Source organism: Salvelinus fontinalis, chromosome 11 (genome assembly GCF_029448725.1).
Source record: "Salvelinus fontinalis isolate EN_2023a chromosome 11, ASM2944872v1, whole genome shotgun sequence".
In the NCBI taxonomy this organism is placed as follows: Eukaryota; Metazoa; Chordata; class Actinopteri; order Salmoniformes; family Salmonidae; genus Salvelinus; species Salvelinus fontinalis.
In genome coordinates this window covers 57,230,750-57,246,420 of record NC_074675.1, presented here as the reverse complement: position 1 = coordinate 57,246,420, position 15,671 = coordinate 57,230,750, and positions in this window count along the sequence as shown.

The following is a 15,671-nucleotide window of genomic DNA, read 5'->3' as shown; positions in this document are numbered from 1 at the left end:
TTCCACCGCCGTAGCGATGAGAGGTAGTGGGTAACTAAACCCCACTGTGATGGAATTTAGACCTCGATAATCAATGCACGGGCGTAAACCGCCATCCTTCTTCTTCACAAAAAAGAAGCTCGAGGAGACAGGTGATGCGGAGGGCCGAATGTATCCCTGTCCCAATGATTCAGTAACATATGTCTCCATAGCCGCTGTCTCCTCCTGGGACAAAGGATACACGTTACTCCTAGGAAGTGCAGTGTTCTCCAGGAGGTTTATCGCGCAGTCCCCTCTACGATGGGGTGGTAATTGGGTCGCCTTCTTTTTACTGAAGGCGATAGCCAAATCGGCATATTCAGAGGGAATGCGCACGGTGGAAACCTGGTCTGGACTCTCCACCGTAGTCGCACCAACGGCAACTCCTATACACCTGCCTGAACACTCCTCTGACCACCCCTTAAGAGCCCCCTGTTGCCAGGAAATCACCGGGTTGTGCTGAGCTAGCCAGGGAATTCCCAACACCACTGGAAACGCAGGTGAGTCGATAAGGAACAGACTAAGCTTATGACTACCCTGCGTTACCATGTCCAGTGGTACCGTGGCCTCCCTGACCATTCCTGACCCTAATGGTCGGCTATCTAAGGAGTGCACGGGGAAAGGTAGGTCTAACGATACAAGGGCAATCCCTGGCCTTAATGCGAGCCCCCGATCAATGAAATTCCCAGCTGCGCCTGAATCGACTAGCGCCTTATGCTGTAGAGAGGGAGAAAACCCGGGGAAATAGGTTAACACATACATATGACTGACAGGAAGCTCTGGGTAAGTCTGGTGCTGACTCACCTGGGGTGATCGAGGAGTGTTCCGACTCCCAGAAGAGTTCCTCCAGCACCGGTCGGCCGTGTGCCCTCGCCGACCACAACTGGTGCAGGAGGACAATCCTCCTCCGGTCCCCCTTGATGCTGCCCCCCCTAACTCCATAGGGATAGGAGCAGGAGGGCTGGGATGTGGAAACGACAGGACCTGTTCCGAACGTCCGCGGGCAGCCAGCAGGTTGTCGAGACGGATGGCCATGTCAATAAGTTCTTCCAGCGTGAGTGTGGTGTCCCGACACGCTAGCTCCCTGCGGACGTCCTCCTTAAGGCTACATCGAAAATGGTCTATTAAGGCCCTGTCGTTCCACCCTGCTCCTGCAGCCAAGGTCCTGAACTCCAGGGCAAAGTCCTGTACGCTCCTCGTCTCCTGACGCAGGTGGAATAGCCGTTCACCCGCCGCCCGACCCTCTGGTGGGTGGTCAAGCACAGCTCGGAATCGGCGGGTGAACTCAGGGTAATGATCCCTCGCCGAGTCTGGGCCATTCCACACTGCGTTGGCCCATTCAAGAGCTCGTCCAGTCAAACAGGAGACGAGGACGCTCACGCTCTCCTCTCCGGAGGGAGTAGGACGAACGGTCGCCAGGTAAAGCTCCAGCTGGAGAAGAAACCCCTGACACCCGGCCGCCGTTCCATCATACTCCCGTGGGAGCGCCAGCCGAAGAGCCCCGGAGCCGGATGGTGTAACAGGAACAGAAGGTGTTGGAGGAGGGGGTGCTGGAGATGAGGTGGGAAGGCCACTCCTCTCCCATCGATTCATCCTCTCCATCATTTGGTCCATAGCCGACCCAATTCTGTGGAGAACACTGGTGTGATGGAGGACCCTCTCCTCCATCGATGGGAGAGGAGACGCGGCTGCTCCTGCTGCTTCCATTTTAAAAGGTGCTGGATTCTGTCACGCGGGACTAGGTGAGCGAAAGAACCAGACGCAGAGAGAGAGAGCCGCTTGGGAAAAATATTCCTTATATTTACTTATAACAACAAACTGAATAAGCCCGAACATCCAGGGCGCAGTGGAAACACTTGCCAAACACCCAACATACACACACGTAACAAAAACAATCCCGCACAAAACAAGGGCGGGACAAACTCCTAATTATAGGGAAGCTCATAAGGAAAAACAACAGGTGCAACTAATAAGACAAAACAAACAGACAAACGAAAAAACAATCGGTGGCGGCTAGTAGGACGGTGACGACGACCGCCGAGCACCGCCCGAACAGGCAGGGGAGTCAACTTCGGCGGAAGTCGTGACAGTTAGTGTGTATGTATTGATGTGTTGGCTATTTGACCTAGCTAGTTTGTCTGTATGTATTGATGTGTAGGCTATTTGACCTAGCTAGTTATAGATAGATTATATTATATACATAGATTTAGCCGGTGGTGATAGGCTAGAATATGTTTTTATTAACCTATCAGCATTCAGGATTAGAACAACCCTTTGTATAATGACCTATATACTTGTGATAAATGCAAACAGCTCAGTGCCTTAACGGAGCGGATCACTGAGCTACTGAGAATAGGGTCATAAGAGACCGTCCATCCAGGGTCTCTGGCTCTTTGCGACCTGGGAATCAACAAGCCCCTCCTCACAAGGAAGCCATTTTCCTGAGTTACATTGTCCGGGATTGTAACAGTCCTGACCTGTTTTATGTTGTTTTTTATGTGTTTATGGTCAGGGCATGTGTTTTGGGTGGGCAGTCTATGTTATCTGTTTCTATGTTGGTTTTGGGTTACCTGGTATGGCTCTTGATTAGAGGCAGGTGGTTTGCGTTTTCCTCTAATTAAGAGTCATATTTAGGTAGGGCGTTCTCACTGTTTGTTTGTGGGTGATTGTCTCCTGTGATGTCTTCGTCGTTGTCGATGTATTTTCACATACGGGACTGTTTGGCTGTTCGTGTGTTTTGATGTAACGTTCCTGTTCGTGAGTTTACGTTTAGTGATGTGAGTTTATGTTCAGGTTTCGTTCTACGTCGTTTTGTTGTTTTTGTAGTTTTGAAAGTGTTTTGTTTTGTTTCGTGTTGCCGTCGTATATATAATAAAGATGGCTTATTTCCCTGAAGCTGCGTATTGGTCTGATGATCCTTCTCTCCTCACATCTTCCGAGGATGAGGAGAGCGACAGCCTTAACAGGGATATGGTGGTTACCATGGCAAAGACTTTCTGCTTCTCTGGAGCCATGGGGCGTGACATTACCCTGGAGCTTACAGCATTACCCTGGAGCTTACAGCATTACCCTGGAGCTTACAGCATTACCCGGGAGCTTACAACATTACCCTGGAGCTTACAACATTACCCTGGAGCTTACGGCATTACCCTGGAGCTTACGACATTACCCTGGAGATTGCGACATTACCCTGGAGATTACACCATTACCCGGGAGCTTACGACATTACCCGGGAGCTTACGACATTACCCGGGAGCTTACGACATTACCCTGGAGATTACGCCATTACCCCGGAGCTTACAACATTACCCCGGAGCTTACAACATTACCCCGGAGCTTACAACATTACCCCGGAGCTTACAACATTACCCCGGAGCTTACGACATTACCCCGGAACTTACAACATTACCCCGGAACTTACAACATTACCCTGGAACTTACAACATTACCCTGGAACTTACAACATTACCCTGGAGTTTACGCAGTGGTAGAAAAAGTACGCAATTGTCATATTTGAGTAGAAGATAACTTCATAGAAAATAACTCAAGTGAAATTGAAAGTCACTCAGTAAAATACTACTTGAGTAAAAGCCTAAAAAGATTTGGTTTAAAATATACTTAAGTATCAAAACTAAAAATTAAAGTATAAATAATTTTATATCAAGCAAAAATGTTCTTGTTTTTTTTATTGACTGACAGCCAGGGGCACACTCCAACACTCTGATGTAATTTACAAAGGAAGCATTTGTGTTTAGTGAGTCCTCCAGATCAGAGGCAGTAGGGATGACCAGGGATGTTCTCTGTTTAGTGAGTCCTCCAGATCAGAGGTAGTAAGGATGACCAGGGATGTTCTCTGTTTAGTGAGTCCTCCAGATCAGAGGCAGTAAGGATGACCAGGGATGTTCTCTGTTTAGTGAGTCCTCCAGATCAGAGGCAGTAGGGATGACCAGGGATGTTCTCTGTTTAGTGAGTCCTCCAGATCAGAGGCAGTAGGGATGACCAGGGATGTTCTCTGTTTAGTGAGTCCTCCAGATCAGAGGCAGTAGGGAGGACCAGGGATGTTCTCTGTTTAGTGAGTCCTCCAGATCAGAGGCAGTAGGGATGACCAGGGATGTTCTCTGTTTGGTGAGTCCTCCAGATCAGAGGCAGTAGGGATGACCAGTGATGTTCTCTGTTTAGTGAGTCCACCAGATCAGAGGCAGTAGGGATGACCAGGGATGTTCTCTGTTTAGTGAGTCCTCCAGATCAGAGGCAGTAGGGATGACCAGGGATGTTCTCTGTTTAGTGAGTCCTCCAGATCAGAGGCAGTAGGATGACCAGGGATGTTCTCTGTTTAGTGAGTCCTCCAGATCAGAGGCAGTAGGGATGACCAGGGATGTTCTCTGTTTAGTGAGTCCTCCAGATCAGAGGCAGTAGGGATGACCAGGGATGTTCTCTGTTTAGTGAGTCCTCCAGATCAGACGCAGTAGGGATGACCAGGGATGTTCTCTGTTTAGTGAGTCCTCCAGATCAGAGGCAGTAGGGATGACCAGGGATGTTCTCTGTTTAGTGAGTCCTCCAGATCAGACGCAGTAGGGATGACCAGGGATGTTCTCTGTTTAGTGAGTCCTCCAGATCAGAGACAGTAGGGATGACCAGGGATGTTCTCTTGATAAGTGCGTGAATTGGACCATTGTCCTGTCAAACGAGTACTTTTAGGTGTCAGGGAAAATGTATGGAGTAAAAAGTACATTATTTTCTTTAGGAATGTAGTGGAGTAAACGTGAAAACATAAATAGTAAAGTAAAGTACAGATACCCCCAAAAAATGACTTAACTAGTAATATATTTTTACTTACACGATGGTCATGCATGCTGGTACTAATGACATCATCAGGAATGCGGGGAGTTAAGACAGGATTTAGAACACCTGAGGAAAAGGCTATTGGCTATCGCAAGCAGACAATCTTTTGTGGCCTATTCCTACACACGATCGTGGAGTTGATTGTTTCTCCCAGCTATTTACACTGGACTCTTGGATGAAGCCGAAACTCTACCTCGAAAGAGCTGTGGGGGAATTATTCTAATCAAATCGAATCAAAGTTTATTTGTCACGTGCGCCGAATACAACAGGTGTAGACCTTACAGTGAAATGCTTACTTACAGGCTCTAACCAACAGTGCAAAAAAGGTATTAGGTGAACAATAGGTAAGTAAAGAAATAAAACAACAGTAAAAAGACAGGCTATATACAGTAGCGAGGCTATATACAGTAGAGAGGCTATATACAGTAGAGAGGCTATATACAGTAGAGAGGCTATATACAGTAGCGAGGCTATAAAAGTAGCAAGGCTACATACAGACACCGGTTAGTCAGGCTGATTGAGGTAGTATGTACATGTAGATATGGTTAAAGTGACTATGCATATATGATGAACAGAGATTAGCGTAAAAAAGGGGTTGGCAGAGAGACTTTTAGATTTCCTCAAAACAATTTAACTTTCATATTTAATTAGTGCAGTAATGGAGTTGGTCGGTAATCCCCCCTGGAGGTGATCCCTGAGAACTCAGAGTTAAAGCTCTTTGTAGCAAAGACACATCCTTCTGAATACATGACAAACAACAGATGTGTGGAATGGGTCAAAAGGTTAGGATTTTTATGAAGGAAACGAATAATTCACAGCAGACAGTATCTGCTGTGAAGACTATTCTCAATGTAAGGACACTAGAGTTGGGGGTTCCTCTCAAGGTTCTCTCGAGGTTCCTCTCAACCCGAGCCATTTCTCTCCTGGTACCTTCCAGTCAGACAGGAGCCATCTCTCTCTGGTTCCTTCCAGTCAGACAGGAGCCATCTCTCTCTGGTACCTTCCAGTCAGACTGGAGCCATCTCTCTCTGGTACCTTCCAGTCAGACAGGAGCCATCTCTCTCTGGTACCTTCCAGTCAGACAGGAGCCATCTCTCTCTGGTACCTTCCAGTCAGACAGGAGCCATCTCTCTCTGGTACCTTCCAGTCAGACTGGAGCCATCTCTCTCACATGAATGGAAAATAGCTTGTTAGGTTTATCCCCTAAGGCATCGTCAATCTACTGTCAGCATTAACTCAGGCACATGAGAGTTCTAGAACCTATTCTATTACATAAAACATGTCTAGGCCTTGGACCCCTAGACATGATGAGTCAGGTTACAATCCATGTAACTAGGCCTTGGACCCCTAGACATGATGAGTCAGGTTACAATCCATGTAACTAGGCCTTGGACCCCTAGACATGATGAGTCAGGTTACAATCCATGTAACTAGGCCTTGGACCCCTAGACATGATGAGTCAGGTTACAATCCATATAACTAGGCCTTGGACCCCTAGACATGATGAGTCAGGTTACAATTCATATAACTAGGCCTTGGACCCCTAGACATGATGAGTCAGGTTACAATCCATGTAACTAGACATTGGACCCCTAGACTTAGCCAGTGCAACAATATTAGTAGGCTAGTTATAGGGCTACATAGGGCTACATAGGGCATTACCTCTGACCAGGGCCCATGGGGGTAGTTAGGGTATGAGACCATCGATAAGCCGCTGCTCTAAAGTAGTGCACTATATAGGGAATAGGGCTCTGGTCTAAAGTAGTGCACTATATAGGGAATAGGGCTCTGGTCTAAAGTAGTGCACTACATAGGGAATAGGGTTCCATAAGGCTCTGGTCTAAAGTAGTGCACTATATAGGGAATAGGGTTCCATAGGGCTATGGTCTAAAGTAGTGCACTATATAGGGAATAGGGTTCTATAGGGCTCTGGTCTAAAGTAGTGCACTATATAGGGAATAGGGTTCCATTAAGGACACAGGCTGTGTCTTATAGATTCTGTAATGTCATTTTGTAACTACCAATGTTCTTTTGGAATACAGCCTGTATCTGTCTGTTTGAGGCCCATGTGGCAGTTCTCTCTAATGTCCACCGGGAGGAGGCAGAGTGCCAGTTATGGTGCAGACCAACAGAATGGGAATTAATATGTATTTTTATTTTAACTAGGCATTAATCAATCCCACTATCCCATTCCTCTGCAGCAGCCCCAGACACCCAGGACCAGATGGTTCTACTATCCCATTCCTCTGCAGCAGCCCCAGATACCCAGGACCAGAGGGTTCTACTATCCCATTCCTCTGCAGCAGCCCCAGATACCCAGGTTAGGACCAGAGGGTTCTACTATCCCATTCCTCTGCAGCAGCCCCAGATACCCAGGTTAGGACCAGAGAGTTCTACTATCCCATTCCTCTGCAGCAGCACCAGATACCCAGGACCAGAGGGTTCTACTATCCCATTCCTCTGCAGCAGCCCCAGATACCCAGGACCAGAGGGTTCTACTAACCCATTCCTCTGCAGCAGCCCCAGATACCCAGGACCAGAGGGTTCTACTAACCCATTCCTCTGCAGCAGCCCCAGATACCCAGGTTAGCACCAGAGGGTTCTAATATCCCATTCCTCTGCAGCAGCCCCAGACACCCAGGACCAGAGGGTTCTAATATCCCATTCCTCTGCAGCAGCCCCAGATACCCAGGTTAGGACCAGAGGGTTCTACTATCCCATTCCTCTGCAGCAGCCCCAGACACCCAGGACCAGAGGGTTCTACTATCCCATTCCTCTGCAGCAGCCCCAGACACCCAGGACCAGAGGGTTCTACTATCCCATTCCTCTGCAGCAGCCCCAGACACCCAGGACCAGAGGGTTCTACTATCCCATTCCTCTGCAGCAGCCCCAGATACCCAGGTTAGGACCAGAGGGTTCTACTATCGCATTCCTCTGCAGCAGCCCCAGACACCCAGGTCCAGAGGGTTCTAATATCCCATTCCTCTGCAGCAGCCCCAGACACCCAGGACCAGAGGGTTCTACTATCCCATTCCTCTGCAGCAGCCCCAGATACCCAGGTTAGGACTAGAGGGTTCTACTATCCCATTCCTCTGCAGCAGCCCCAGATACCCAGGACCAGAGGGTTCTACTATCCCATTCCTTTGCAGCAGCCCCAGACACCCAGGACCAGAGGGTTCTACTATCCCATTCCTCTGCAGCAGCCCCAGATACCCAGGTTAGGACTAGAGGGTTCTACTATCCCATTCCTCTGCAGCAGCCCCAGATACCCAGGTTAGGACTAGAGGGTTCTACTATCCCATTCCTCTGCAGCAGCCCCAGATACCCAGGACCAGAGGGTTCTACTATCCCATTCCTCTGCAGCAGCCCCAGACACCCAGGTTAGGACCAGAGGGTTCTACTATCCCATTCCTTTGCAGCAGCCCCAGATACCCAGGTTAGGACCAGAGGGTTCTACTATCCCATTCCTCTGCAGCAGCCCCAGATACCCAGGACCAGAGGGTTCTACTATCCCATTCCTCTGCAGCAGCCCCAGACACCCAGGTTAGGACCAGAGGGTTCTACTATCCCATTCCTCTGCAGCAGCCCCAGATACCCAGGTTAGGACCAGAGGGTTCTACTATCCCATTCCTCTGCAGCAGCCCCAGATACCCAGGTTAGGACCAGAGGGTTCTACTAACCCATTCCTCTGCAGCAGCCCCAGATACCCAGGACCAGAGGGTTCTACTATCCCATTCCTCTGCAGCAGCCCCAGACACCCAGGACCAGAGGGTTCTACTATCCCATTCCTCTGCAGCAGCCCCAGATACCCAGGACCAGAGGGTTCTACTATCCCATTCCTCTGCAGCAGCCCCAGACACCCAGGACCAGAGGGTTCTACTATCCCATTCCTCTGCAGCAGCCCCAGATACCCAGGTTAGGACCAGAGGTTTCTACTATCCCATTCCTCTGCAGCAGCCCCAGACACCCAGGACCAGAGGGTTCTACTATCCAATTCCTCTGCAGCAGCCCCAGATACCCAGGACCAGAGGGTTCTACTATCCCATTCCTCTGCAGCAGCCCCAGATACCCAGGACCAGAGGGTTCTACTATCCCATTCCTCTGCAGCAGCCCCAGACACCCAGGACCAGATGGTTCTACTATCCCATTCCTCTGCAGCAGCCCCAGATACCCAGGACCAGAGGGTTCTAATATCCCATTCCTCTGCAGCAGCCCCAGACACCCAGGACCAGAGGGTTCTACTATCCCATTCCTCTGCAGCAGCCCCAGATACCCAGGACCAGAGTGTTCTACTATCCCATTCCTCTGCAGCAGCCCCAGATACCCAGGTTAGGACCAGAGGGTTCTACTACCCCATTCCTCTGCAGCAGCCCCAGATACCCAGGTTAGGACCAGAGGGTTCTCCTATCCCATTCCTCTGCAGCAGCCCCAGATACCCAGGTTAGGACCAGAGGGTTCTACTATCCCATTCCTCTGCAGCAGCCCCAGATACCCAGGTTAGGACCAGAGGTTTCTACTATCCCATTCCTCTGCAGCAGCCCCAGACACCCAGGACCAGAGGGTTCTACTATCCCATTCCTCTGCAGCAGCCCCAGATACCCAGGACCAGAGGGTTCTACTATCCCATTCCTCTGCAGCAGCCCCAGATACCCAGGACCAGAGGGTTCTACTATCCCATTCCTCTGCAGCAGCCCCAGATACCCAGGTTAGAACCAGAGGGTTCTATTATCCCATTCCCCTGCAGCAGCCCCAGACACCCAGGTAAGGACCAGTTCTACTATCCCATTCCTCTGCAGCAGCCCCAGACACCCAGGACCAGAGGGTTCTACTATCCCATTCCTCTGCAGCAGCCCCAGATACCCAGGTTAGGACCAGAGGGTTCTATTATCCCATTCCCCTGCAGCAGCCCCAGACACCCAGGTAAGGACCAGTTCTACTATCCCATGCCTCTGCAGCAGCCCCAGACACCCAGGACCAGAGGGTTCTACTATCCCATTCCTCTGCAGCAGCCCCAGACACCCAGGTTAGGACCAGAGGTTTCTACTATCCCATTCCTCTGCAGCAGCCCCAGATACCCAGGACCAGAGGGTTCTACTATCCCATTCCTCTGCAGCAGCCCCAGATACCCAGGTTAGGACCAGAGGGTTCTACTACCCCATTCCTCTGCAGCAGCCCCAGACACCCAGGACCAGAGGGTTCTAATATCCCATTCCTCTGCAGCAGCCCCAGACACCCAGGACCAGAGGGTTCTACTATCCCATTCCTCTGCAGCAGCCCCAGATACCCAGGACCAGAGGGTTCTACTATCCCATTCCTCTGCAGCAGCCCCAGACACCCAGGACCAGAGGGTTCTACTATCCCATTCCTCTGCAGCAGCCCCAGACACCCAGGACCAGAGGGTTCTAATATCCCATTCCTCTGCAGCAGCCCCAGATACCCAGGTTAGGACCAGAGGGTTCTACTATCCCATTCCTCTGCAGCAGCCCCAGATACCCAGGTTAGGACCAGAGGGTTCTACTATCCCATTCCTCTGCAGCAGCCCCAGATACCCAGGTTAGGACCAGAGGGTTCTAATATCCCATTCCTCTGCAGCAGCCCCAGATACCCAGGTTAGGACCAGAGGGTTCTACTAACCCATTCCTCTGCAGCAGCCCCAGACACCCAGGACCAGTGGGTTCTACTATCCCATTCCTCTGCAGCAGCCCCAGACACCCAGGACCAGAGGGTTCTACTATCCCATTCCTCTGCAGCAGCCCCAGACACCCAGGACCAGAGGGTTCTACTATCCCATTCCTCTGCAGCAGCCCCAGATACCCAGGTTAGGACCAGAGAGTTCTACTATCCCATTCCTCTGCAGCAGCCCCAGACACCCAGGACCAGAGGGTTCTACTATCCCATTCCTCTGCAGCAGCCCCAGATACCCAGGACCAGAGGGTTCTACTAACCCATTCCTCTGTAGCAGCCCCAGATACCCAGGACCAGAGGGTTCTACTAACCCATTCCTCTGCAGCAGCCCCAGATACCCAGGTTAGCACCAGAGGGTTCTAATATCCCATTCCTCTGCAGCAGCCCCAGACACCCAGGACCAGAGGGTTCTAATATCCCATTCCTCTGCAGCAGCCCCAGATACCCAGGTTAGGACCAGATGGTTCTACTATCCCATTCCTCTGCAGCAGCCCCAGACACCCAGGACCAGAGGGTTCTACTACCCATTCCTCTGCAGCAGCCCCAGATACCCAGGTTAGGACTAGAGGGTTCTACTATCCCATTCCTCTGCAGCAGCCCCAGATACCCAGGACCAGAGGGTTCTAATATCCCATTCCTCTGCAGCAGCCCCAGACACCCAGGACCAGAGGGTTCTACTATCCCATTCCTCTGCAGCAGCCCCAGATACCCAGGACCAGAGGGTTCTACTATCCCATTCCTCTGCAGCAGCCCCAGATACCCAGGTTAGGACCAGAAGGTTCTACTATCCCATTCCTCTGCAGCAGCCCCAGATACCCAGGTTAGGACCAGAGGTTTCTACTATCCCATTCCTCTGCAGCAGCCCCAGACACCCAGGACCAGAGGGTTCTACTATCCAATTCCTCTGCAGCAGCCCCAGACACCCAGGACCAGAGGGTTCTACTATCCAATTCCTCTGCAGCAGCCCCAGATACCCAGGACCAGAGGGTTCTACTATCCCATTCCTCTGCAGCAGCCCCAGATACCCAGGACCAGAGGGTTCTACTATCCCATTCCTCTGCAGCAGCCCCAGACACCCAGGACCAGATGGTTCTACTATCCCATTCCTCTGCAGCAGCCCCAGACACCCAGGACCAGAGGGTTCTACTATCCCATTCCTCTGCAGCAGCCCCAGACACCCAGGACCAGAGGGTTCTACTATCCCATTCCTCTGCAGCAGCCCCAGATACCCAGGTTAGGACCAGAGGGTTCTACTATCCCATTCCTCTGCAGCAGCCCCAGACACCCAGGTTAGGACCAGAGGGTTCTACTATCCCATTCCTCTGCAGCAGCCCCAGATACCCAGGTTAGGACCAGAGGGTTCTACTATCCCATTCCTCTGCAGCAGCCCCAGATACCCAGGTTAGGACCAGAGGTTTCTACTATCCCATTCCTCTGCAGCAGCCCCAGACACCCAGGACCAGAGGGTTCTACTATCCCATTCCTCTGCAGCAGCCCCAGACACCCAGGACCAGATGGTTCTACTATCCCATTCCTCTGCAGCAGCCCCAGACACCCAGGACCAGAGGGTTCTACTATCCCATTCCTCTGCAGCAGCCCCAGATACCCAGGACCAGAGGGTTCTACTATCCCATTCCTCTGCAGCAGCCCCAGACACCCAGGACCAGAGGGTTCTACTATCCCATTCCTCTGCAGCAGCCCCAGACACCCAGGACCAGATGGTTCTACTATCCCATTCCTCTGCAGCAGCCCCAGATACCCAGGTTAGGACCAGAGGGTTCTACTATCCCATTCCTCTGCAGCAGCCCCAGATACCCAGGACCAGAGGGTTCTACTATCCCATTCCTCTGCAGCAGCCCCAGATACCCAGGACCAGAGGGTTCTACTATCCCATTCCTCTGCAGCAGCCCCAGATACCCAGGTTAGGACCAGAGGGTTCTAATATCCCATTCCTCTGCAGCAGCCCCAGATACCCAGGTTAGGACCAGAGGGTTCTACTATCCCATTCCTCTGCAGCAGCCCCAGATACCCAGGACCAGAGGGTTCTACTATCCCATTCCTCTGCAGCAGCCCCAGACACCCAGGACCAGAGGGTTCTACTATCCCATTCCTCTGCAGCAGCCCCAGATACCCAGGACCAGAGGGTTCTACTAACCCATTCCTCTGCAGCAGCCCCAGATACCCAGGACCAGAGGGTTCTACTAACCCATTCCTCTGCAGCAGCCCCAGATACCCAGGTTAGCACCAGAGGGTTCTAATATCCCATTCCTCTGCAGCAGCCCCAGACACCCAGGACCAGAGGGTTCTAATATCCCATTCCTCTGCAGCAGCCCCAGATACCCAGGTTAGGACCAGAGGGTTCTACTATCCCATTCCTCTGCAGCAGCCCCAGACACCCAGGACCAGAGGGTTCTACTATCCCATTCCTCTGCAGCAGCCCCAGATACCCAGGTTAGGACCAGAGGGTTCTACTATCCCATTCCTCTGCAGCAGCCCCAGACACCCAGGACCAGAGGGTTCTAATATCCCATTCCTCTGCAGCAGCCCCAGACACCCAGGACCAGAGGGTTCTACTATCCCATTCCTCTGCAGCAGCCCCAGATACCCAGGTTAGGACTAGAGGGTTCTACTATCCCATTCCTCTGCAGCAGCCCCAGATACCCAGGTTAGGACCAGATGGTTCTAATATCCCATTCCTCTGCAGCAGCCCCAGATACCCAGGTTAGGACCAGAGGGTTCTAATATCCCATTCCTCTGCAGCAGCCCCAGATACCCAGGTTAGGACCAGAGGGTTCTACTAACCCATTCCTCTGCAGCAGCCCCAGACACCCAGGTTAGGACCAGAGGGTTCTACTAACCCATTCCTCTGCAGCAGCCCCAGATACCCAGGTTAGGACCAGAGGGTTCTACTATCCCATTCCTCTGCAGCAGCCCCAGATACCCAGGACCAGAGGGTTTCTACTATCCCATTCCTCTGCAGCAGCCCCAGACACCCAGGACCAGAGGGTTCTACTATCCCATTCCTCTGCAGCAGCCCCAGACACCCAGGACCAGAGGGTTCTACTACCCCATTCCTCTGCAGCAGCCCCAGACACCCAGGACCAGAGGGTTCTACTATCCCATTCCTCTGCAGCAGCCCCAGACACCCAGGACCAGAGGGTTCTACTATCCCATTCCTCTGCAGCAGCCCCAGATACCCAGGTTAGGACCAGATGGTTCAGAGGGTTCATGGGAAAATCAAAAGAAATCAGCCAAGACCTCAGAAAAAAAATTGTAGACCGCCACAAGTCTGGTTCATCCTTGGGAGCAATTTCCAAATGCCTGAAGGTACCACGTTCATCTGTACAAACAATAGTACGCAAGTATAAACACCATGGGACCACGCAGCCGTCATACCGCTCAGGAAGGAGATGCGTTCTGTCTCCTAGAGATGAACGTACTTTGGTGCGGAAAGCGCAAATCAATCCTAGATCAGCAGCAAAGGACCTTGTGAAGATGTTGGAGGAAACAGGTACAAAAGTATCTATATCCACAGTAAAACAAGTCCTATATCGACATAACCTGAAAGGCCGCTCAGCAAGGAAGAAGCCACTGCTCCAAAACCGCCATAAAAAAGCCAGACTACGGTTTGCAACTGCACATGGGGACAAAGATCTTACTTTTTGGAGAAATGTCCTCCGGTCTGATGAAACAAAAATAGAACTGTTTGGCCATAATGACCATCGTTATGTTTGGAGGAAAAAGGGTGAGGCTTGCAAGCCGAAGAACACCATCCCAACCGTGAAGCACGGGGTGTCAGCATCATGTTGTGGGATGCTTTGCTGCAGCAGGGACTGGTGCACTTCACAAAATAGATGGCATCATGAGGAAGGGAAATTATGTGGATGGTTTGAAGTAACATCTCAAGACATCAGTCAGGAAGTTAAAGCTTGGTCGCAAATGGGTCTTCCAAATGGACAATGACCCCAAGCATACTTCCAAAGTTGTGGCAAAATGGCTTAAGGACAACAAAGTCAAGGTATTGGAGGCCCTCTGCATTGCAGGGGCAGTTCGGCCCTCTGCATTGCGGGGCAGTTCCTCCTGCAGGCAGAGGAGGGTCGTTAGTGATTGGAGCCACCTGGGCTCAGGGTATAAAACTGCTTCACTATCATCTCGCTCTCTCTCTCTCTGCTCCTCCAGGTATGCTCATGATTTGTTTGTTCCTTTGTAGTTTTGCATAGTTTTCACTCAGTCATGTTCACACACACTTATTCACGCACCCATGCACTTTACATACACCTTACATCATAATACTTCCACACCTCATTCCTGTTTCTTAGGTTTAAGTTAATAGTTTGTTTATAATAAAGAACACTTTTTAATTGGCCTATACCTGTTGTGCGTGTCCCCTCATTGTTGTCACAGGCTATGAGCCGGCTTGTGACACCATCATAAAGCCCTGACATCAATCCCACAGAAAATTTGTGGGCAGAACTGAAAAAGCGTGTGCGAGCAAGGACGCCTACAAACCTGAGTCAGTTACACCAGCTCTGTCAGGAGGAATGGGCCAAAATTCAATGACCCAAGTTAAACAATTTAAAGGCAATGCTACCAAATGCTAATTGAGTGTATGTAAACTTCTGACCCACTGGGAATGTGATGAAAGAAATAAAAGCTGAAATAAAAAATTCTCTCTACTATTATTCTGACATTTCACATTCTTAAAATAAAGTGTTGATCCTAGCTGACCTAAAACAGGGAATTTTTACTAGGATTAAATGAGTTCAAATGTATTTGGCTAAGGTGTATGTAAACTTCCGACTTCAACTGTACATATTCTCATTCGCCCCTTTAGATTTGTGTGTATGAGGTAGTTGTTGGGAATTGTTAGATTACTTGTTGGTTATTACTGCACTGTCGTAACTAGATCACAAGCATTTAGCTATACACTCGCATTAACATCTGCTAACCATGTGTATGTGACCAATACATGTTGGTTTGATTTGATTTTGTAAGCACAAGGTCAAGGTCTTAGAACTGGTCTTTGAATCTGTATATGACATTTTGAGCCCATATAAGAAAATATTTTAAACATCCCAAGAGCCAACATGTTTAATCATATAACGTGCACTGTCAGTTCTATAGGC